At 46.4% G+C, this 23,165-nt stretch overlaps 2 protein-coding genes across 4 annotated transcripts in view; one reads left to right on the top strand and one right to left on the bottom strand.

The window, feature by feature from the left end:
- RAD54L2 (RAD54 like 2) overlaps positions 1-14,035 on the bottom strand; it is a 79,063-nt gene extending 65,028 nt beyond the window's left edge. The window contains exon 1 of the mRNA XM_082214474.1: positions 13,613-14,035. The gene's annotated coding sequence lies outside the window, so the exon portion shown is untranslated. The remainder of the gene's footprint in view (positions 1-13,612) is intronic.
- A 123-nt stretch (positions 14,036-14,158) lies between these two features.
- Positions 14,159-23,165, top strand: part of DCAF1 (DDB1 and CUL4 associated factor 1) — a 60,099-nt gene continuing 51,092 nt past the window's right edge. For 2 of the 3 annotated variants that reach the window (XM_082214472.1, XM_082214470.1), the window contains exon 1: positions 19,103-19,228. The gene's annotated coding sequence lies outside the window, so the exon portion shown is untranslated. Of the gene's footprint in view, positions 14,295-19,102; positions 19,229-23,165 lie in introns of those variants that run through there. The other variant, XM_082214471.1, reaches the window with a different exon arrangement.

Here is a 23,165-nt window from a genome sequence, read left to right as displayed (position 1 = left end):
TGGCCAGTACAGTACAGTACAGTGCACTGGCTCCCTTGGCCCCGTTCGCATCCTGAGTAGAACGTAACACGCAACTGCGCGCGTTGCATTTCGCTGCTTCCGCACCTGCAGGTGACATCATTTTGAGCGCCTGCGCGAGCGGCGAAACCCGGAAGTAACGCGTTCCGTTACTTCCTGGTCGCCGTGGAGCGTTACCTGAAAACGCTCAACCTGAAGCATATTTAACCCGAGGTATGATTGTAAAGCAAGATGAGCGCCGCAATCCCAGAGTTTTCGTGACTGGACTTAGCTGTCAGGGGTCCTTTACCTTTCACCTTTAGTAGTTATTATGGTTCCATATGTTAATATGGATCTTTAACAGGATATCTTACCTAATAGTTCTTTGTGGCTCTAAAATGTGGAGTTTTTATTGTATTTGGCTTTTAGTTATATTTGTAGGACGCTCCTAACCACTCAGATGTTTATTCTGTTGATGAAGTGGTGGTATATAAATTACTTAAATGAAATGAAATGATTCTCCCAGAAACATGCTGCACTGCCACACACTGTGTGCTTCCTTAAGTAACAGTGATTAATGGAAACAGTTGCTCTGGTACTTATGCTGTGGGACAACATTCTAATAATCCCAAAGTGTGAATGTTCAGTGGATAATTGCTGCCCAGCAAACAAATATCCACCAAGTTTTAAGCTACTTATGCTCCTTATCTGCTTCAGGGTACATTGTCCCAGCACATTTAATACTTGCCCTTAAGGAAAAAAATACTATGTACGTAAATACTCCTTTGACCAGTGGTCCTGCAGCAAGAGGCTATACGAAGCACAGCTTAGGTGAGATAGCATCCAAAAGCGGATGGCTGCTGTAATAATGACTAAAAGGATCCTTCCTTTGTCTTGATAGATATACATTTTACTCTGACAGCGGTTTTTATATGCCTGTCAACTACAGTATGAGTCAGTATTCAAGACAATATCAATTATAGGCATTAGAGGATGTGAAGGTCATTAAACACAAATTATCTCCCTGTTAAGCTGTTTAAAAAATGCCAGAAAATGCAGCTGGTGAATTTTGAGCTATCACTGTCTGGTTCTATGCACGTTTACGCAGAAGTAAGTTCCAATGATTTCATTGTGAATTGTTCCCAAGTAATTGTACTTAACAAGTAATTGTACTTAATGTGATGGGATGATGAGCTGCTTGTGCGTAAAATCGTAGTCCCTCAGAGTTTGTGCAACTCCACAAACCTCTGTGTGTGACAGAGCTCCTCAAACATGTCTGCTCTAATCACTTGCAGATTCCGACAGTGGTTGTTTTCGGAATCGTTTCCAGCATAAGAGTTCCTTAACGGAAACACGTCTTCTGGACTCACGGCGTGACAGTTTCCGGCGAGGCGTGGGTCTCCCTATGGGAGCTTCAGATACCTCCCCACTGTTCTCGCTGGAAGTGTCTCTGAGCCCTCCCACCTGCTCGCATTCCCTCAGAGATCCACTCCTCCCCCTGCTGGTTCCTGCTTCAGCTGTTGATTCTCTCCCAACCTCCCTGAGCCCCTCCACCACCTGTTCCTCCGATGGCAGTTCCCTGACATCCACCTCCCCTCCAGGGCCCCCCTCACCCCCTCCCGTTTCCTCTCCTCTGGGAGGTGAGGAGGTAAAACCCCGAAAAGAATCTTCTTCATCTTCAGACGTCTCGAACAATTCCCTCCATCGATCGCCGTCCTGGCTCGCTGAATCCTCCTCCTCCTCGGAATCTGTGAACCCCTCCAACTCCTCTTCTTCGTCGGTGGTGGCAAAGTATTCCCTCCGGAACCTCGCTACAGGCTGAGGTTTACGTGGGAACCTCTGATGAAAAGTTTCTATTAAAACCTCGTCATTGACATCCTCTGCCCTGACCCAGGTGTTTTCCGACTCCGGTTCCCCTTCCCACATTACCAAATACTCTACTTGATCTCCCTTCCACCTGGAATCGAGGATCTCCGCTACATGGTAGCTTTGTTCCCTTTCCTCCATTGCTGGTCCCCGAGTGACCCTCCCTTCTCTGTCCCCTTTATACAGTGACAGCAATGACCTGTGGAAAACTGGGTGCAGCTTCATGTGGTTCGGTAACCGGAGTCTGAAAGCCACTGGATTGACCTGTTGTGTGATTTCAAATGGGCCCAATCTTTTGGGTCTTAACTTCTTACAACCCCCTTTGAAGGGTAACCCTTGGGTTGACAGCCACACTTGGTCCCCCACCCTAATGGTTTCACCTTCTCTCCTGTGTTTGTCTGCCTGCCTCTTATATTCCTCCTTGGCCCTGTCTAAGTTAAGTTGGAGCTGGCGATGGATCACTTCCATTTCTTCTACGAACTGTTCGGCAGCTGGAACGCTCCATCTCTCCCCTTCCCCCCCCTGGGAAAGCCCTGGGATGGCACCCGTAATTAGCCAAAAAGGGGCTCATCCCCGTGGACACGTTCTCCGCATTGTTGTAGGCAAATTCCGCCAATGCCAACTTCTCCACCCAATCATTCTCTCTGTCATTAACATAACACCTCAAATATTGCTGGAGGATGCCATTGGCTCTTTCCGCCTGCCCATTGGTTTCAGGATGCCGGGCAGTCGAGAAATTAACCTCTACATGCAGTAAGCTCATGAGCTTCCTCCAGAACCTGGAAGTAAATTGTTTCCCTCGGTCTGAAACCACCCTCAAGGGGGCGCCATGCAACCTAAACACATTTTCTACAAACAATTTAGCTGTTTCTTCTGCCGTGACCGCATGTGAGCAGGCTATAAAGTGTGCCATTTTGGTTAACAGGTCTACCACAACCATGATGGCTGTTTTCCCTCTGGACCTTGGCAGATCAGTCATGAAATCTATGGCCACTGCTTCCCATGGTCTTTCTGGTGTGGGTAGCGGTTCTAATAACCCTGCCGGCGCCCGCCTTTCCCCTTTGGCTCGCTGGCATTGGTCACAACTCCTCACATACTCCCGCACGTCTTCCCTGACCTTGGGCCACCAAAATTCCCTGGTCACCAGCCACATGGTTCTGTGTTGCCCAAAATGCCCCGCTGTGGGGCTATCGTGCAGCTGCTTGAGTACCTTCCCCCTCAACTCTCCTTCAGGTATATATAACGCTCCCTTGTAGTACAACGCCCCGTTTCTCTCCTCAAAACCTCCGGGTTTATCTCCCTCCCTCCTGAGTCCCCTGAGTTTGTCCTGTGCGTATTCATCGTTCTCCGTTCCCTCTACCAGTTCTCTTTGCCCCACCAATGCCGCCCCACACACCCAGCAGTCCTCTGGAATGACATGTCTCTCTTCGGGTGCTCCCTCCCCCTCCAAATATTCAGGTTTGCGTGAGAGAGCGTCCGCCCTAACGTTCTCTGGGCCTGGCACATAACAAATCTCAAAGTTAAATCTGGAGAACTCCTGGGCCCATCTCAACTGCCGTTGGTTGAGCACTCGTGCCGTTCTCCAATACTCTAGGTTCTTGTGGTCAGTGCACACTTGCACCTTATGTTGTGCGCCAATTAGCAGGTGCCTCCATCTCCGAAAAGCCTCATGAATAGCAAGAAGTTCTCGATCGTACACCGTGTAGTTCCTCTCGGATTTGTTCAGCTTTCGCGAAAAAAAAGCACACGGTCTCCACTCTGACTCCTCCTTCCCTGGCTGCAGAAGAAGCACCGCCCCTATGGCTCTGTCTGATGCGTCTGTTTCGACTCTCATCTTTTTTTGTAAATCCACATGCAGAAGTTGTTCTTCAGAGGCGAAGGCCCTTTTTAGCTCCTCAAAAGCTCGCTCCGCCTCCTCAGTCCAAACAAATTTCTTCTTACTGCTGAGACAGTCCGTTATGGGCGCCGTCAGGTGGGCAAAGTTTCGGATGAACTTACGGTAAAAGTTCCCAAACCCTAGGAACCTCTGCACATCCTTCTTTGTTTTGGGTGTTTTCCATTCCAGCACTGCCTGGACCTTGCCGGGATCCATAGCCAATCCCTTGTCTGACAGGCGGTACCCCAGGAACTCCACCTCCTTGGTATGAAACTGACACTTCTCCAGTTTCACCCACAGCCGGTTGGCTAGCAGCCTGCGCAACACTTCTCTGATGTCTCTCACATGCTGCTCCTCATTCTCAGAATACACCAACACGTCATCCAGGAAGGCCACACAATTCTTGTAAAGCAAAGGCCCTAGTACGTGGTTCATCAGCGATTGAAAGCACGCTGAGCCTGCTTGTAATCCAAATGGCATAACGAGATATTCAAATGCCCCCAAAGGGGTGAACATGGTGGTTTTCCATTCATCCCCTTTCCTTATACGTATCAGATTGTACGCCCCCCTTAGGTCCAGCTTGGTAAAAATCTTTCCCTTCCGCACCCTGTTCAAAATGTCATCTATTCTAGGCATGGGAAAGGCCAATGGTTCTGACACTGCGTTTAAGGCCCGAAAGTCACACACAAGTCTCGGCTTGTCCGTGTTTTTTTTATCCACAAAAAACACTGGACTACCTCCCACCGCTCTTGACTCTCTGATGAAACCCCTCCTCAGGTTCTTGTCAATGAACGCTCTTAGCTCCTGCATTTCTCTGTCTGACATGGCATACAACTTGCCTGCGGGGAGCTGCGCCCCAGGCAGTAAATTGATTTGACAATCAAAGGGTCTATGCGGAGGTAGTTGGTCAGCTTCCCTTTCGCTGAACACGTCGCTGAGATCTGCGTATTGTCGTGGTACCTTCACCTTCTCCGTTACTTCTGTCCCTGCTAGGGTAGCTTGGGCTCCTGCTGAACCCTTTCCCTCCTTGCAGTGTTCTAAGCAATGTGTGGAACCAAAGGAAACCACTCCCTGATGCCAGCCCACCAGTGGATCATGTAACGCCAGCCAGCTCATTCCCAAAATAATGGGAGCCCCTCCCAAGGTGGCCACATTAAACGCTATCAGTTCTGTGTGCCTTGCCACCTTCATTATCATTGGGACAGTCTGCAAGCTGACTTCCCCTCCCAACAGCTCCCTGCCATCGATCGTGGTCACCTGTAGGGGGTTGCTTAAAGGGATCGTCTGTATCTGGTGTTCAGCTGCAAACTCTTTGCTCATGAAATTGCAGGAGCTGCCTGAGTCCAACAGCGCCTTAATCTTCAGAGGGTATCCGTTTTGCAACTCTAGTGACACTTCTATCACTAGGGCAGGTTTGGGAGGTTCTGGCGTGGGCACTTTCACTGCTCTTTGGCCTGGCTGCTGTGCCCCGACGGTGGCAGCCAGGCGTTGGCTTTTACTTGCTCCGATATCTCCTCCACTCCTCCCTCAACAGCTCCCACCATCCCTTGCCATTCCTTCCTCTGGGGGCAGACTCTGGCAAAGTGACCTGGCTGTTGGCAGAGATAGCATTTCCGGGCGCCTTTTCCCTCCTTCCTCCCCCCTTCACTGGGCTTTGAAACTGCGCGCGCGCGCGCTGTTCCGATTTCCATCGGCTCTGCCGGCGGGAAAGCTGGCTCAGGAATGTCTGGAATGCGGAACTCCTTCCAACGTCCCCCTTTACCTTCCCGCCTCTCCAAGGCTCTCGCCTCCTGGCGCGCTCCTATGGTCAGCGCAGATTTGGTCAGCTGATCCATAGAAACCGCCCTGGGGCTCCGGGACAGTTCGTCTTTCACAGCCGAAGAAAGACCTTCTTCAAATAGCATCTGAATGGGTGCCGCCGATAAGTCCCACCCCAATCTGTGAACCAGCATGGTGAACTCAGTCCAGTACTCACGGACAGATCGGCTTCCCTGCTTGCAAGCCATTAGCTGTCTGCGCACCACTCCCTCCTCAATATCGCTGGAAAACATGAGATCCATTGCACGAAAGAACTTCATGGTGTCCTTTAGGACGTCATTATGTGTTGCCATCAGGGGTCTAACCCAGTCCCTCGCCCCTTTTTCAAGATGCCCAATCACAAAAGCCACTCGCGATTCCTCGTCAGGGAATTCATCAAACTGCACATTGAGGGCATATTGCATCTCTGTTCTAAAGGCATGGTAGTCCTTGGGGTCCCCCCCAAACTTCTGCACCAATCCTGGTACCTTTCTGGTGAACTGGGTGGCTCTCCCCTTCTTGTCTGCATCCTGAGCCCTTCTCTCCTCAAGCCTCGCCGTCTGCAGCGCCAGTTGGATTTCCAACGCTCGGTACCTTTCTTCCAAGCTTGGACCAGCTCCAACCCCTGCTCCTTCGGTTCCGACTGGGTCGCTCATGATGCCTTCTCCTGCACAAACAGCTTACAAAGACTGTCGGAATGCTGTGATGGGATGATGAGCTGCTTGTGCGTAAAATCGTAGTCCCTCAGAGTTTGTGCAACCCCACAAACCTCTGTGTGTGACAGAGCTCCTCAGACATGTCTGCTCTAATCACTTGCAGATTCCGACAGTGGTTGTTTTCGGAATCGTTTCCAGCATAAGAGTTCCTTAACGGAAACACGTCTTCTGGACTCACGGCGTGACAGTTTCCGGCGAGGCGTGGGTCTCCCTATGGGAGCTTCAGATACCTCCCCACTGTTCTCGCTGGAAGTGTCTCTGAGCCCTCCCACCTGCTCGCATTCCCTCAGAGATCCACTCCTCCCCCTGCTGGTTCCTGCTTCAGCTGTTGATTCTCTCCCAACCTCCCTGAGCCCCTCCACCACCTGTTCCTCCGATGGCAGTTCCCTGACACTTAACAATTGCAAGTTCAGAGTCAGGGGTAATTTACAAGCTAGAATTCAGCCACATTTTCATTTCTGTAAATCATTTCAAATAACTATATGTGAAACTATAAAGTGTCATTCAAGAGAGGAAATCTAAATCACATGTTCCATATCAAGATAATCATTGAAGTATCCTCCTGCAGAGAAGTTGTATGGATGCTGTAAAATGATTGACAAGAAATGCTGGAAGTTATCTGAAGGCTCAAAGGAAATACAGTGGTACCTCGGGTTAAGAACTTAATTCATTCTGGAGGTTCGTTCTTAACCTAAAACTGTTCTTAACCTGAGGTACCACTTTAGCTAATGGGGCCTGCCGCTGCGCCGCCACCGCGCGATTTCTGTTCTCATCCTGAAGCAAAGTTCTTAACCCAAGGCATTATTTCTGGCTTAGCGGAGTCTGTAACCTCAAATGTCTATAACCAGAAGCATCTGTAACCCGAGGTACCACTGTAGTGAGAACCGCAAATGCCAATTGACATCACTGGGCTTCATTGAAATAAATGCAAGCTATAAATAAAGCAAAAAATGGCTCCTGGGAAGGTATGGAATGGGTCAGAGTAGCAGCAGTGGCAGAGCTTGAAAGAGTGAGAGCTGGAGAGACTGACATCATGATCCATGTTAGTCAAATTTCAGACCTGGGAGTAAAATGATGGCCCCTGGGGCTGCAGTGACAGGCCTGGGACTGAAACGGGGCCACTAGACAGGGCCTGTTATTCCATACCTACAGCCATCATTGGAGTTCCATGTCATAACATCATAAGAACCCTGCTGGATCAGTCTCAGGGGCAGGGGAGAATTGCTGTCTCCCCCCCACTCAGCTTCTGTCCCCGGAATGCCCTGGCTCTCACCAAACTCAGTAAGAGCCAGGGCATTCTGCACTGAACTCGGTAAGAGCTAGGGGGCAGGGAAGGCAAGTGGCAGCACCACGCTTTGGAACAGCCACCCTCTTGGCAGTGGTGGGATGGGCAGAGTGCCACCTCTTGCACTTCCACTGACTGGGGTGGGTGCTTCACCCTGTTTTATGGGGAGTCCAGCCCTGATCAGACCAAAGTCCCTCTTCTCTAGTATCTGGTTCTCACAACCTCACTGTCACTGGTTGTGCTTTCCAGCAACTGGTGTTCAGAGGCATGTTGCCGTCAATTAAGAGGTAGCATACATCCATTGTGGCTAGTAGCTACTGATAACCTTATCTGCCATTAGGAATTTTAGTTCAGAAACATCTGGTGGGTCAGAAGTTCTCCACCCTTGATGCAACATCTTGTCTTAAGAAGAGTCTGGAGAATTTGAAAACTTACCACATTTTGGTGATGTTCTGACTGGTACAAGTACAGTATAGCTATTGCCCAGCTATGGAGTTTTATCCTGGCAATACCCTTCATTAGGGCTATATCTAGGGTGATGTTCCGCTCCTCAGGATAGTGAACACTGTTACAGAAGTGCTTACTTCCCTCTAGAGGCGTTATGGGGAACAGTAACTGTGAGCAGATCTACTTGCAAGAGAGGGAGAAGGAGAGAGAGATGGGCCTTGCTATGCTGAACAGTAAGCTGGGGTCCTCCTCCGTATGAATAATAGACATGTTGGCAAAAAACCAGGCTGCCCTTTCACACAGATTCACTTCCAGGGTCTTTCCTCTCCTGCTAGCAGGAAAGGCTGCAACTGGCTGGGTGAAGCAATTCATTTTTTCATGGTAAGTTTTAAAACTGTTTAAAATTATTGTAACCCACCCTGGGACCTTAGGGTGAAGGGTGGGTTAATAATAATAATAATAATAATAATAAGAAGAAGAAGAAGAAGAAGAAGAAGAAGAAGTTGTTGTTGGGGGGGTTTGGCTGAAGTGCAAACTGGAATTACCGTACTGATTATTAGTTAAGCTTTGAGGCTCCAATACTTTGGCCACCTCATGAGAAGAGAAGACTCCCTAGAAAAGACCCTGATGCTGGGAAAGATGGAGGGCACAAGGAGAAGGGGACGACAGAGGATGAGATGGTTGGACAGTGTTCTCGAAGCTACCAACTTGAGTTTGACCACACTGCGGGAAGCAGTGGAAGACAGGAGTGCCTGGCGTGCTCTGGTCCAAGGGGTCACGAAGAGTCGGACATGACTGAACAACTATTCAACAACAACAAAGTTAAGCTTTGACCCTTGGCCTTTTGGGGAAAGCCCATCACTCTGTGAGGGAAGGGTTGTAGTTGAGCGGAAGAACGTCTGCTTGGCATGCAGAAGGACCCAGGTTCAATCCCCAATATCTCCAGAAAGTGCTCTGAGAGACCCTACCTGAAACCCTGTAAAACTGCTGCCAGTCATTATAGACGATACTGACTTGGATGGACCAATGGTCTGACTCACTACAAGGCACTTTCCTATGCAACACAGTGCAATTGTATATTCTCTTCCCATGGTCCTTCGCCAGTTGTGCATTTTGCTTGCCTCAGTTTCTGGTCCTGCTTCTAACCATGGACACTTAGCTTTCATTCAAAATATACTGAACCTGCCGTGACGACTCCATCAATGAGTGCATTCATTTGTTCCATCAGATGCAGAGCATCCTTTTCATTTATCCACCGTGCTCCAGAAGTCATAGAACCAATTCCACCTTAGAAAGAAAGTTAATTACATTTGCTTTGTAGTATTTGCAAGGGCAATTTCCAATGCTAACTCTTTTTAGATTATGCCTTTGAGGTTTCAGGTGACTCGTGGATGAGTACATTTTCATATTTCTTACCAGTAATAATTTATATAAAAGATTGTTTTACTCATCACTTTAACTCATTGATTTCTTTAACCTCTAGCAATCTGATAGTTTAATGCTTTATTATGTGCTTCTAGGTGTATTTATTTACACCCCACATTTTTTCACCATTGCCAAAGGCTAATATAATCAACATTTAATTGAAAATATATGCCGTGGGGCGACAGTCCTGTCCATACTTAGCTGGGACTCAATGGGGCTGAGTTTTAAGTACATAAAGTAAAGAATGCACTGTGAAACAGCTAAAATATGAAGGGTATACAATCCATTTAGAAGGTTTCTTATGCAAAGCCCCATTTAAATGAGTGGGGATTGCACTGCTGGAATAACTGTGTGTAGTTATACACACTCAAGTCCCATTAAAACAATTATGGGTAGGGCTAGAAGAGAACCCAGTCTGAAATTTTGAAGAGCCTTAGCCAGTCAGTGCAGTGCAGACAGTACTGAGCTAGATGGACCAATGGTCTAGCTCAATATAAAGCAGATTCCTATATTACAAATACATAATATAAATACTTATCTGCAACTCCCCTACACCACAAAATATTTATTAATTATTTTATTATTATTATTATTATTATTATTATTATTATTATTATACCGCCCTATACCTGGGGGTCTCAGGGCGGTTCACAGAATAAAATCAAGATATAAAACCTCAAAATACATAATAATAAAAATAACAACCCAATAGCGCCCCCCTGTTGTAATTCCTTGTAGGCAGGTTCCAGGTATTGCCTATTAAAACAGCTTTATCTCAAACTATAGGCTAGACCAGTGTTTCCCAACCTTTTTTGGGCAAAGGCACACTTGTTTCATGTAAAAAATCTCGAGGCACACCACAATGCCAGATGGGGAAAGGTCACTTTTTACTTATGTAAAAAATAAATAAATAAATAGTAACAGCATAGAAGGTAATGGTTAGGCTAGCATCCCTCTTCCAAATATGCTAGGTTTTTATTTGCAGGGACTGTTCTACATGGGAAAGCATTCAGCACTGTCATTCTCCCATCTGCCATCTGAATTGGTACTATTCTGGGTCAACTTACTCTGCTGCATGTGTAGATGAAAATGGCACCAAGTGTGGGGGAGGGGGCAGAACAGGTTTCAGATACAGGATATTAAGCATACACGTACTTCAGATTGAACTGGTTGCTTGCTTTGCAAGTTTTCATTTCCCAAATGACTGCCTTGGCAAGCGCAATACCTACCAGGCTCAACGCCGGTCTCGCGCTGCCGCTTCCCGCGCTCTCAAGGACCCGGGAGGAGGAAGGCGTGAAGGGAATCCCGAAGGCGCGAAAACCTCGCGCATGCGCAGGCCTTCCGCCTGCGACAGCCCAGTAGGCCGGCCGAAGCGAGCGGCGATGGGATGTGGGAGCTCGCTCGCTCGCCGCCCCACGTGTGCCTATGTGGGGCATGTTACAGCCCCGTGACGTCAGCGCCACGCAGGCAGCCAGACAGGCAGACGGCGAGAGCCCCGCGCTGGGCGGCCTCTCCTCGCCGTTGCCACCCCGCCTCTCGCCGCCCGACTCGCCCGCCTCCCTCCCACGGCACACCAGGCAACGTCTCGCGGCACACTAGTGTGCCACGGAACACCGGTTGGGAAACACTGGGCTAGACCTACTTAAGGGGGCACATGTCTTAAAGGTTTGTAAGCAGTCAAGGCTCAGGGTTTCTCCCCCCTCCCCCCAAATTCATTGCAATCCCAAGGACTTTGCCAAAAGCAGGCATAAATCTACAGGAGCATGACTGCTGCATCCCAGTTTCCTTAAATTGGACAAAATGAAGAACTTAACACACAGCACATTGTTAAACTATGGAATTTGCTCCCACGAGAGGTAGTGATAGCCACCAACTTGAATTGCTTTGAAAGAGGATTAGACAAATTCATGGAGGTTATCAATGCCTACTCACCATGACGGCTACGTTCTATGAGTGTCAGAGGCCGTAAAACCTCTGAATGCCAGTTGCTGGGAATCACATGCAAGGAGAGTGTTGTTATACTTAAAGGTAGTGGGGACCCCTGACCATTAGGTCCAGTCATGGCTGACTCTGGAGTTGTGGCACTCATCTCGCTTTATTGGACGAGGGAGCCGGCGTACAGCTTCCGGGTCATGTGGCCAGCATGACCAAGCCACTTCTGGCGAACCAGAGCAGCGCACGGAAATGCCGTTTACCTTCCCGCTGGAGCGGCACCTATTTATCTACTTGCACTTTGACATGCTTCCGAACTGCTAGGTTGGCAGGAGCTTGGACCAAGCAATGGGACCTCACCCCGTCGCGGGGATTCGAACCGCCGACCTTCTGATCGGTTAGGTCCTGCTTAATGGTTTTTGTTTAGCCACTTTGAGAACAGGATGCTGTCGTAGATGGGTCATGGGCCTAAATTGGCAGGATCTTCCCATGTTGTTGTGGAAATGAAGTGGCAAAGAGAGGAATGTGGGATGAAACTGAGAACAGTTCAAGTAGGTGGCACCATGCATTCGATGTAAAAGCCAGCTGTGCACAGCAACGAGAATGAGATCTATGGTCTAGTTAGTTTTAAGCACAAGGGTTGGGGGCAAGCATGGTTTTAAAATGGGGTAGACATTGCGCTCAGATCCTGCTTGTGGGCTTCTCATGGGCATCTGGTCGTTCACTGTGAGAACAGGATGTTGGACTTGGTGGGCTACGGGCCTGATCCAGCAGGCTCTTCTTATTGCATTAAATAAACAAGATGATATTTTCCAAGAATCTAGCAGGGTTCTTAATGAACCAGTGCAGACAAAGAACTAGAGTGATTGTTGAAAGCCTCTAGCATAGAAGCAAGCACTGCAAACTATGGCAGTCCTATAAATAAGAGGAATAACTGTTCTGTAAATCAGTTTTAAACCTACCCGGACATGCTCAAGTTCTCTCATCCAAGCTCCTCAAGAGAACGTAATAGAAATAGAAAACATCTAGAGAATAGAAAAATGAATGAAAGTCTTAGGTCATTTTTATATGCTAAGAGGCTGAAAAGATGCAAACTATTTAATTCAGAAGGGACATCAAGAAGAGCAGGCATGGCAGATAATAAATGAATAGCACTGGAAAGACAAATTGAGTTCTTTTCCTTCGTTTAACCTTTGCATTAATCAAGAGCATAAGGCAGATTCAAAACCAACAATCTGCAAAGTAATAAAAGGAAGTTTTAATGGTGTATTTTATAGTTAACCTGTGGGTCAAATTGGCATATGACGTATCAGGGGAAAGTGTTACTACAGTATATTGCAGAACTGCTAAAACAAGTTACAGAAAAAAATAACTTGGAACCTTGTATTTTAAAACAAACATAAGGAATGCTGCCTGCACTGGGAGAAACCTCATTCTATGGACAATAGCCATATTCACAATAAAGATGTTGCATAAGGTAAGCATTGGTACATTTCAGTTTAAGCTCTCCTTGGTTCTTTGATGATAAACCTATCTGGCCATTTCCCTTCTGCTGTAGAAATCCACTTTGGGACAGTTACATTGTCCATCATAGTAGATCAGTGTCTTGTGGGTTACCCCTAAAACCTGTTGTATTCAGTGTGATTAGTTAAACTTAGCACTGTAACCTTAGTATTTGTGCTCATAGGCCCAAAAGGATTGGTGAGACCTGGTGCATAAGTTGACTATTCTTCTGGGTCAAACTTTGCTTTGAGCTTATAGTCACATGAGTTGTGTTCTGGCCTTATTGTCAGCTCACATCTCATGGGACTAAAATTAAAAAAAATAGTCCAGTAGCACCTTAGAGACCAACTAAGTTTGTTCTGGGTATAAGCTTTCGTGTGCATGCACACTTCTTCAGATACACACAAAAGCTTATACCCAGAACAAACTTAGTTGGTCTCTAAGGTGCTACTGGACTTTTTAATTATTTTTTATTTCGACTGCATCAGACCAACATGGCTACCTACCTGAATCTAACCTCATGGGACCCTTCATTCTCTGCAATGTTTGTCTTAAGCAAAAGGCTTTGTCTTGGCTTCCACATGCCTACTGAATACAGGATCCTTGGCTGAGTCACATCTCCACAGCATATATTATATTTGTGCGCCTGAACAAATTACCTCAGCTTGTTTGTAGCACAAGGTATGGGACAGGACAAACCTAATGCCTATGCTGGATGAGTCTTTCAGGGTGAAATATACTGTCCAGCAAATCTGAAGTTTATTTGACCTTTTCTTGCTCTTTGTTTTCAGGGGAATGCCATTTAAGAATAGTAGAGCATGTGGCAGAATCGGTTTCCTGTTTTGTAGGCTCAACACAAAAAGAAAGAAAGAAAGAAAGACATTTTACCAATTGGCTTTGAGTTCAGGACAAACCTCTCCATCCTTTGATATTCATGAATCTGTATCACAAAAGAACAGCTAGCAAAAGTGTGCTCTGAATACAGGCCTTTATGATATGCACCCACTGGGATATTCTCCTGTTCTCTTCCTCCTTTCCTTCGTTGTTAAATGCATGTGTGGCATTAGTGGGGAAATCCACCTGGAACACTTCAGTGCCCAAAGTTTACAAAAAATAAATAAATTGCATATCCAGCATAATCGTTTAAAAATTCATTGTGCACCAATGTGTCTATCGGGATACATACAACCTATCCTGCAGTATTTTGATTTTCAAAGGTTTCTTGTGAAAACCAAAGAAAGAAACATGCTTACAAGAGAATATCTGGCTGCTTTGTGACATCAGAATGGAATCTGGTGATAAAACACATGTTTGAAGAAGGCAAGGTGGTTGTAACAGAAGAAAAACCAAATGAAACAAAGTCATCTGCCACCAGAAGAAAACGAGTTGCCATCTTCTCTTAATGCTGAACCAGCTTCATCAGCGTTAATCAACAGGTTTTTCTCTAAAGGTAAATATAAAGTGTTCTGTGAAATACAGCCTTCTGCAAACTAGAAACCTTATGGGAAATATGTTTGCTACTGGGTGTACTCTCAATAAGGAGTCATAGTGAAACTTAGGTATTTATCTGACAAGTGCACCTATATTATGTGTTTTCAAATGCCTGTTTGATGGACCAACACACCTTACATTTTTAGGCATAAACTTGAAATCCCTGGGCATCTTTGAAAGGTGTAGAAAAGCCCTAGGAATACAGGAAGCTGCCTTATACTAAGTCAGACCATTGGTTAATTTAGCTCAGTACTGTCTACACTGACGAGCAGTGACTCTTGAGAATTTTAGGCAGGAGTCTCTTCTCAGGCCAGTGATGCTGGAAATTGTGCAACTAGAAAAAGTACTCTACTGCATCTCAGAAAATGTACAATCTGTATGACCATTTAGAACAGTGGGAGTGTCTATAGAGATTTCTGATTTGGGAGACAAATATTTGCATGCTCTCTTTCCCAAAATAATTTAATCTTCCTCTTTTGATAACTCCTTTGATAATATCTATTTAACTTGACACCTGTTAATCTGATTGCACCTCTTGTCCAGTGTTTGACCTTTATACTTTTGTTTTTGCTTTATTTTGGATTCTTCGTCCATGTTCTGTTGTAGTGATTTTTTCCAAAACAGAAAATTTTGTGCTTCTTCCCATTTTGCACTCATCTCTTTGATTCTTTCACTCATACTTCATTCTCTCCTATTGTTTCTGGTCTAATTTTCTGCTCAGTCTTGATCTTTTCTTAGGTAAGGTGTTGCAGTGGGTGATGGCATCTCGGCTCCAGGTTTTCCTGCAGAAAACTGAATTTATTACCTACTTCAATCTGGCTACCAGCCTGGTATGCTCATAACACTTATCCCAAGAAGGGTGTAGACTAAGTACACACTTTACATCTAAAACACATGGCTTCTTCACCCAAATACTACCGGGAACTGTAGTTTACATCTCATGGAATTACAATTCCCACTACTGTTAACAAACTATAATTCTTAGGATTCTTTACTAGAAGTCATGTGCTTTTAAATGTGCCTAAATTGTATGGTGTGTAGGCTGCCCTAGACCAGGTCAGATGAGACCTAACAAGCTGAAACAATCCAAGCAGTATAGGGGTTCCTTCTGGCAGCAGGAAGTATTCCAGTTTGGATGACTGGTGTTGGGAGGGGTTGCATTCCTTCTGAAAATGCAGGGTCACAGCTTGGGGATGCACTGGGCCTGGCCTTAGACCTGGCCTTAGTTGTATACAAGAGTGCCTTTGCACATGGAATGACTCCCTGTGCCCACTATATCTGGGTGATTTTAGGGGAACAGCAAAGATGGGGCTTCTTATGAATTGAATTCTAGAACAGATTATGCTACTGTTTTTAACTGCTGTATCTATTCTATTAGTTTAGTTTGCATTTTAGGGGTAGTATTTTAAATTGGTTTGTTGTAATATGCTATTTTTATACATAAACGTAGAGAATACAATAATAATGATAATTCTGTATCTGACATATAGTATTCAACATCTGACAGGTTGCATGCAATAGCAGTTTACATTTGACAGAGTCTGATGGTTTCTACAGAAATGAAAAATGTTGCATTAACTTCCCTCAGTCATTTAACCAAAAGTCAGATGTTGATGGCAGATTCTGATTCCAAACTTTAGCTCATCTCTACTAAAGGAAGTACAGAATGAAGTGATATAATCCCTGTCCCATAGGTTTGCTACATAAAGGTAAAGGTAAAGGTACCCCTGCCCGAACGGGCCAGTCTTGACAGACTCTGGGGTTTGTGCGCCCATCTCACTCAAGAGGCCGGGGGCCAGCGCTGTCCGGAGACACTTCCAGGTCACGTGGCCAGCGTGACAAAGCTGCATCTGGCGAGCCAGCGCAGCACACAGAACGCCGTTTACCTTCCCGCTGGTAAGCGGTACCTATTTATCTACTTGCACCCGGGGGTGCTTTCGAACTGCTAGGTTGGCAGGCGCTGGGACCGAGCAGCGGGAGCGCACCCCGCCGCGGGGATTTGAACCGCCGACCTTTCGATCGGCAAGCCCTAGGCGCTGAGGCTTTTACCCACAGCGCCACATACATAGACCCAAATTAGTATACTGGTTATCATACAAGTGTGCAATAAATATTTCATGCATTAAAAATAATATCTAACCTCTCTCAGGAAGTTAATTCTAGTCAAACAAACCTGGAACAAATAATACTTATAGCCACTTAAAAGTCCAGTTCAATGAAATCTATGTCATGGATTGCTGTCTCGTTCTATGTGCACTTACTTGAGAATAGGTCCCACTGAACTCTGTAACTCTCTGTAGGGAGAGAGAAGTGGTTCAGATAGCAGCTGTAATTTTGTTTATAAGGATTACATACTATGCAAACCTAACCATGTCTACTCAGAGGTAAGTCATATTTAATTCAATGGGGTTTACACCCACATAAGTGGGGTTAGGACTGCAATCTTAGACAGAATAACATACAGTGAAATGCTGTGGATTTTGTTGAGCAACAAGAGAGTTCAACGGGTCTTACTATTTGTATTAATTATCTCAGAGGAAATTGCTTTCTATATATTTAATTTGATGCTGTGAATGAAAATAAAAGTGAGGCACTGGAGAGGGTGAATGTAATTGTTATTTATTTGTAGAGAGAGAGTTTTATTTAATGTTTCTGTATTATTGACTCTGAAAAATCAATAAAACACTAAATTACAAAAAAGAAAAAAAGGTTGCAAATATGGACACAACAATTTAATTTGATGGCGATGGTCAGGTTTGGCTGACTCACAATGTAGCTTATTAACCAAATGGTTAATATTGTGATTGCATTATTGATATGTATTGGTGTTTATTCCTGAAGGATTTTGTTCTTCTTTATGTACTGTCAGCCACGTTGAGCACTATCTTACAATGGCAACACCAATACTATGATGTTTGAAATGTCCAGAAAAACAAATGGGTCCTAATTTTAATTTGTATGGTTCTTGGAAGAGCACTTGTGAAGTTCTGAATGCAAAGCAGTATTCTGTGCAAAAGTGTATTCATATTTTGAAAGGGAACAGCCATAGGTATATACTATACTGTATTCTTATTTCCTATTTCTCTGCAATGTTACCAGCACTTAAAGCTGCATTTTTGTATATACTTATGGATATAGGATATATGAGACGCAGGATTGCACTGTAAACCTATTAATTTCAATGGAATCAGGTATACCTAAATCCATATAGGATTGGGCTATTATTTGGAACAACTGCTTTTCTCCATGTTAGAACCTGCATTGGAAATTACAAAAAAGAGAATTTGAGTGCACGTCTTCTCATAACACAGGTCTTATCACTATGAATGAATGTAAACTAGAATCCTAGGTTTAAAAAGTTGTACAGTTGGGAAACAACGCAAAACACATTTACTAGTGTGTAAGTCCCATAAGGGGGACGCGGGTAGCGCCATGGGTTAAACCACAGAACCTTGGACTTGCCGATCAGAAGGTAGGTAGTTCGAATCCCCGCAATGGGGTGAGCTCCCGTTGCTCGGTCTCTGCTCCTGCCAAACTAGCAGTCCGAAAGCACGTCAAAGTGAAAGTAGATGAATAGGTACCGCTCCGGCGGGAAGGTAAACGGCATTTCCGTGCGCTGCTCTGGTTCGCCAGAAGCAGCTTAGTCATGCTGGCCACATGACCGGCTCCCTTGGCCAGTAAAGTGAGATGAGCGCCGCAACCCCAGAGTCGGTCATGACTGGACCTAATGGTCAGGGGTCCCTTTACCTTTAAGTCCCATAAGACCACAATGGGACCTTCAAGTAAACATATTTAGGAAATGGCCACTAGCTTCCCAATGTCTGCTTTGTACATTACAGTATTTAGTTCAGAAACCCTGGTTAACCCTCTTCATTTCAGCAACGATTTAGGAGGAAAAACACAATTTTGTCATTGCTAACCTTAAACATCCTATTGCAAATCAGCCAGAGAGCTACCAGTAGATCCCAATCTACCTTCTGCCCATCCGTCATTTAGCACATGGTAGGTTGGCCTTGGATTTACAGTGGTATCTCAGGTTACATACGCTTTCAGGTTACAGACTCCGCTAACCCAGAAATAGTGCTTCAGGTTAAGAACTTTGCTTCAGGATGAGAACAGAAATCGGGCTCCGGTGGCACGGCAGCAGTAGGAGGCCCCATTAGTTAAAGTGGTGCTTCAGGTTAAGAACAGTTTCAGGTTAAGAACGGACCTCCGGAACGAATTAAGTACTTAACCTGAGGTACCACTCTGATGCATTCAGGTAAGCGTTACAGCAGCTGTGGAGCCAGTGCCCATCTCTTTCCTCCGCATCTCTTCGCTAAGGCAGAAGCACTTTTAAAGCAGAATAACGTTGCACTTGGTTTCCCAGCGCCTGAACATTTTCATCTAGTTTCTGATAAATGTTCAACTGCGGTGACTCTTGGCAACTCCTTCAGCAGCTGCTCTTCCAGCTCCCGTTTTCTATTTCAAAATTATTTCCTCGACAGCAGTAAGGGCAAGCAAGCTGTCAATAGCGCGCCTTCACCGGCTGCTCCCTCAAACACGCAGCGAGCGGCCTATCGGCGGGAGATACAGAGATGCGCTATTATGGGGACAGTAGACTGCAACTCCCAAAGTGCCTTGCGAGAGGAGGGAGCGGGCTTTGGACTCGGCGGCGCACGCGCAGGTAGCCCGGACTACATTTCCCTGTCGCCAGAGCGCGCGCCGTTCCCCCCCTCTCCGGCGTGCGTGCGTGCGAGCGAGCCGATGAGCGCGTGGGAGAGGGAGGGGGGTGACGGAGCTCTAGCGCGGTGACGAGCAAAGTGTGTGCCCGCCATAGTGATAGCAGCCGCCGGGCCGCGGTGCGTGGGGGGCCGGGAGGAGGCCGAGAGGGGCAGCAGCGACGCCGGACAGGTACGGCGCGCAGGGGGCCGGGCTGAGGGGGGGAAAGGGCAGGCCGGCAAGCCGAGGCCGGTGACAGGCGCAGGCCGGGGTGGGGGCCGCCTCGGCAGCCCGCCTGGGCGGACGGCGCGGAGGCTGCCTCCTAGCCCCGGCAGCGAGGCTCCCATGTGTTCCTGGCTCCCTCTCGCCGGTGCCCAGGACCGGGAGGTGGGGGGGGGCGGGCTGGCGGAAGGCGGCTCGGGCCCTTCTCCGCGTTGCCCTCCCGGGCCGGGAGCAAAGGGAGAGGAGACGGCGCTGGCTCTCGCTTTATCTCCCCGTGTGAAGAAGGGCAGGGAGTTTGAGGGGGTCGCGTGCGAGGGGGAAGTGCCCATATGGGGGATACGTAGCGATCTACCTATGCCATGGGCTGCGGTCGTGGGCATGTTTTTCGTAAGCCGCGGAGCGACCGAGTTCCGAGTCAACGCGCGCAGGGCTGCCCTGGTAGGCGAACAACTCACTTTTCTCTCGTTTCCACGCGGATCGCCCTGCATCTTTCGGCTTTTCCCCTCCCCCTCCCCCCGAAAGTGCTGGAGGCGGAGAAGAGGGGTGAGGGCGATGCTAGGGGGGGGGGTCAAAGACCAACATGTGTTGCAAAGTAGAAGGTAGTTTCTTCCTCTGCCCCCGCTTCCCTTCCTCATTTACTTGCCCGGCTTCTGGTCCTTGCTGATCTTGCTAGCGCGAGCATACCTTTTCTGTTTTGTTCCCAACCCGCTTTTTCTCCTCCTCCTCTTTGGCCCCCAGCTGTCACCTCTCAGGGTGGGGGAGGGACGCTGGCGCCGTGGCAGCTTTTATATAAACTCTCGAGGGAGGTTTTGTCTGCCCGAAGCTTATTCTCTTCCCCCCCATGTGAACCACCTTTCTCTTTGCGACACCAATGGTAGGGCTTAGTTTGAGTTAGGAAACTGCTTTCGATGCCAGAATTCAGCTCTGCAAAGTTGTTCGTGTCTTTGTGCCTGTGAATAATTCTTTTCCCCAGACCAACGGGAAGCTACTACCAACCCTGCTTCATACACGTTGGAGTGGGGAAGAAATTTTAGATTGGTTTGAGTTGTAGTAGCTTTAATTTTAGAAATTAGCCCCAGATATTGACTAATACAAGGATCACCTGGGATGCTTCTCTCTTGGAATATACTATTTACTATTTACATTATGGGCAATGTGTGTGTGGTAGGGTGACAGTGGCTTGCATATTACAGGGACCTCTGAGGGAGTGAAAATCTACCTTGCAGCCCTTGCATTTGGTTTCTTATATTGGTAGAAGCCAGGCCATCCAGTATCAGGTGTTGTGGGCAGTGTTAGAAACTCGGATATTTAAGTTAATTGCCAAATGGCACCTTAAACCTAGGTTACAGTCACCACTGTAATGGTATGGTATGTCTAGGTGTCACCCCCTCCAGCTGAGTTGTTACTGTTATTAATATTTTCATTCTATACTGTTTTATATTTAAAAAAAAATATCCAAGCTGTTTACAACACATTAAAACATCAAATAAAACAATGCAGACTAAAACAAATTTAAGCTTCAAGTATAATATTTCAGATCCTTCTCTAAGTATCATTTTATTTGCCCCAGATTTATTTACCTACTTATTTTATATAGGCACACCACAGCAGAAATACTCTAGGAAGATAGTGTTGTGTAGCGGTGGTTAGAGTGTCAATAGTACCTAGAAGATCAGGGTTCAAATCCCCACTCAGTCATGAAGCTCACTGGGTGACCTTGTCCCAGTCCCAATCTCACAGCGTTGTTGTAGGGATTAACTGGGGAGGGGGAAGCACTCCTTGGAGACAAAGGTAGGAAATAAAGGCAGTAAATAAACTCTTCTGCTTAAGATAGTTGGAGGGGCCAGCCAGATGGAGATGTTTAGTCACCAACCTGGCATCCAGAGATTTCAGCGTGGTCGCAATTCGACCTGTGCTAGTTGCAAAATGGTTGTGGGCAGGGAAGTGGGTAGATCTGGCATTGGTCTACTGTAGTGGGGATATGTGTCTTCCCTTGTAACTATATCATGAAGCACAACCCTCTTTCTTTGTTCCATGAAGCTCAATGTGAACTGTTAAAACTTCCCAGTAAGCCTTATCTGCATAGCCCCATCTAAACACCTGTCAGGTTTGCATAGGGAAAGGGTCATCAGACATGCATCTTCGCCACTCTCCCATTCCATCCATGCCCATGGTGGTTGGGTCATACAGTGTCATGGGCGGGTGGCAAGATTTGACTTGATCACAACATAATACTGCTCAGGCCTTTACATTTCCCCATGTAAACACATGACAATCATTCAATTATATAATGATTAATAATAATAGCTGCTGGAGGGCAGGAGCGCATCAGATTAGGATTACTGTGGCAGGTGAGAGGGGTTAATGCTTGCCCCTATTTTTAACAACTTGTCCCCTGAAGCTATTTGCTCTACAGAGAGAAACCATAGGTAGTATTGGGTACGTTTTCCCTCAAAGTAGGAAAATAGCAGGTTTGTATGTGTGATTTTAATTGGTGAAATGGTGGTGGTGGTGTGATTGTGGGGCAGGGCAGGGGCTAGACCTGATCTGGTCCTGTCTCAGTTTGCTCCTTCCTTATCAGCTGCTATTAATTACAGAATATACTGATGAAATACCTATTCTTGTTTGGCCTGATATTCAAAATACTTTGTTTATTTTTGGATCTTCACAGTAATCTTGCAAAGTAGATTACTGTAAATGTTTTTTCTTTCTTTTCTAAGTAAGGAACTGAGGTTGAACAATAGTTATATTGATAATCAACCAAGTTTTACTAAGAGTAGACCTGCTGAAATTAATGGGCCTAGTGTAGTCATGTTCATTAATTTCCATTGGTGTCCTCTGAGTAATCCCATCCATATAGTACACTATCACCTAGTGAATCCATGGTGAAGATTTGATCCAGGTCTTGTTGGCCGCTCTCCCAGGATCCCGCTGAAGCATACTGGGGTGGATAATCTTCTTCTTTTTTTTTTTGGCCAGAGGACACCATCATTTTGCCATTGCTTATTTTTTGGGGGGGAGCTGCAAGCCAAAAGTGGTTGGGGATTTAGTTTTTTTTGGAAAAAGATTATGATGATAATTGTGGACTAAAAGGAAATAGCTGTAAGCTATGGTTGCTCGGTCCCAGCTCCTGCCAACCTAGGAGTTCAAAAACACATCATGTGCAAGTAGATAAATAGGTACCGCTCCAGTGGGAAGGTAAAAGCCGTTTCCGTGTGCTGCTCTGGTTCGCCAGAAGCGGCTTAGTCATGCTGGCCACATGACCCGGAAGCTGTCTGTGGACAAACACCAGCTACCTCGGCCTATAGAGCGAGATGAGTGCCACAACCCCAGAGTCGGTCACGACTGGACCTAATGGTCAGGGTTCCCTTTACCTTTACCTTATGGTTGAGGAAAAGGATTGACTATAAGTATTTATTCCAAGGTTGGGAAGGAGGGCAGAAACACTCTGCTGCTGGCAAGGCAAAGCTGCTAACAACAAAAGCAATGTAAGGAAATTAAAAGGATTAGGAGTCTTGGTTGACCACAAACTTGACCTGAGCCAACAGGGTGACGCAGCAGCTAAAAAAGCCAATGCAATTCTGGGCTGCATCAATAGGAGTATAGCATCTAGATCAAGGGAAGTAATAGTGCCACTGTATTCTGCTCTGGTCAGACCTCACCTGGAGTACTGTGTCCAGTTCTGGGCACCACAGTTCAAGAAGGACACTGACAAACTGGAACGTGTCCAGAGGAGGGCAACCAAAGTGGTCAAAGGCCTGGAAACGATGCCTTATGAGGAACGGCTAAGGGAGCTGGGCATGTTTAGCCTGGAGAAGAGGAGGTTAAGGGGTGATATGATAGCCATGTTCAAATATATAAAAGGATGTCACATAGAGGAGGGAGAAAGGTTGTTTTCTGCTGCTCC

This window comes from Podarcis vaucheri (genome assembly GCF_965113315.1).
Source record: "Podarcis vaucheri genome assembly, chromosome: 2".
Lineage (NCBI taxonomy): Eukaryota > Metazoa > Chordata > Lepidosauria > Squamata > Lacertidae > Podarcis > Podarcis vaucheri.
This window is presented reverse-complemented; position numbering and strand designations above follow the sequence as displayed.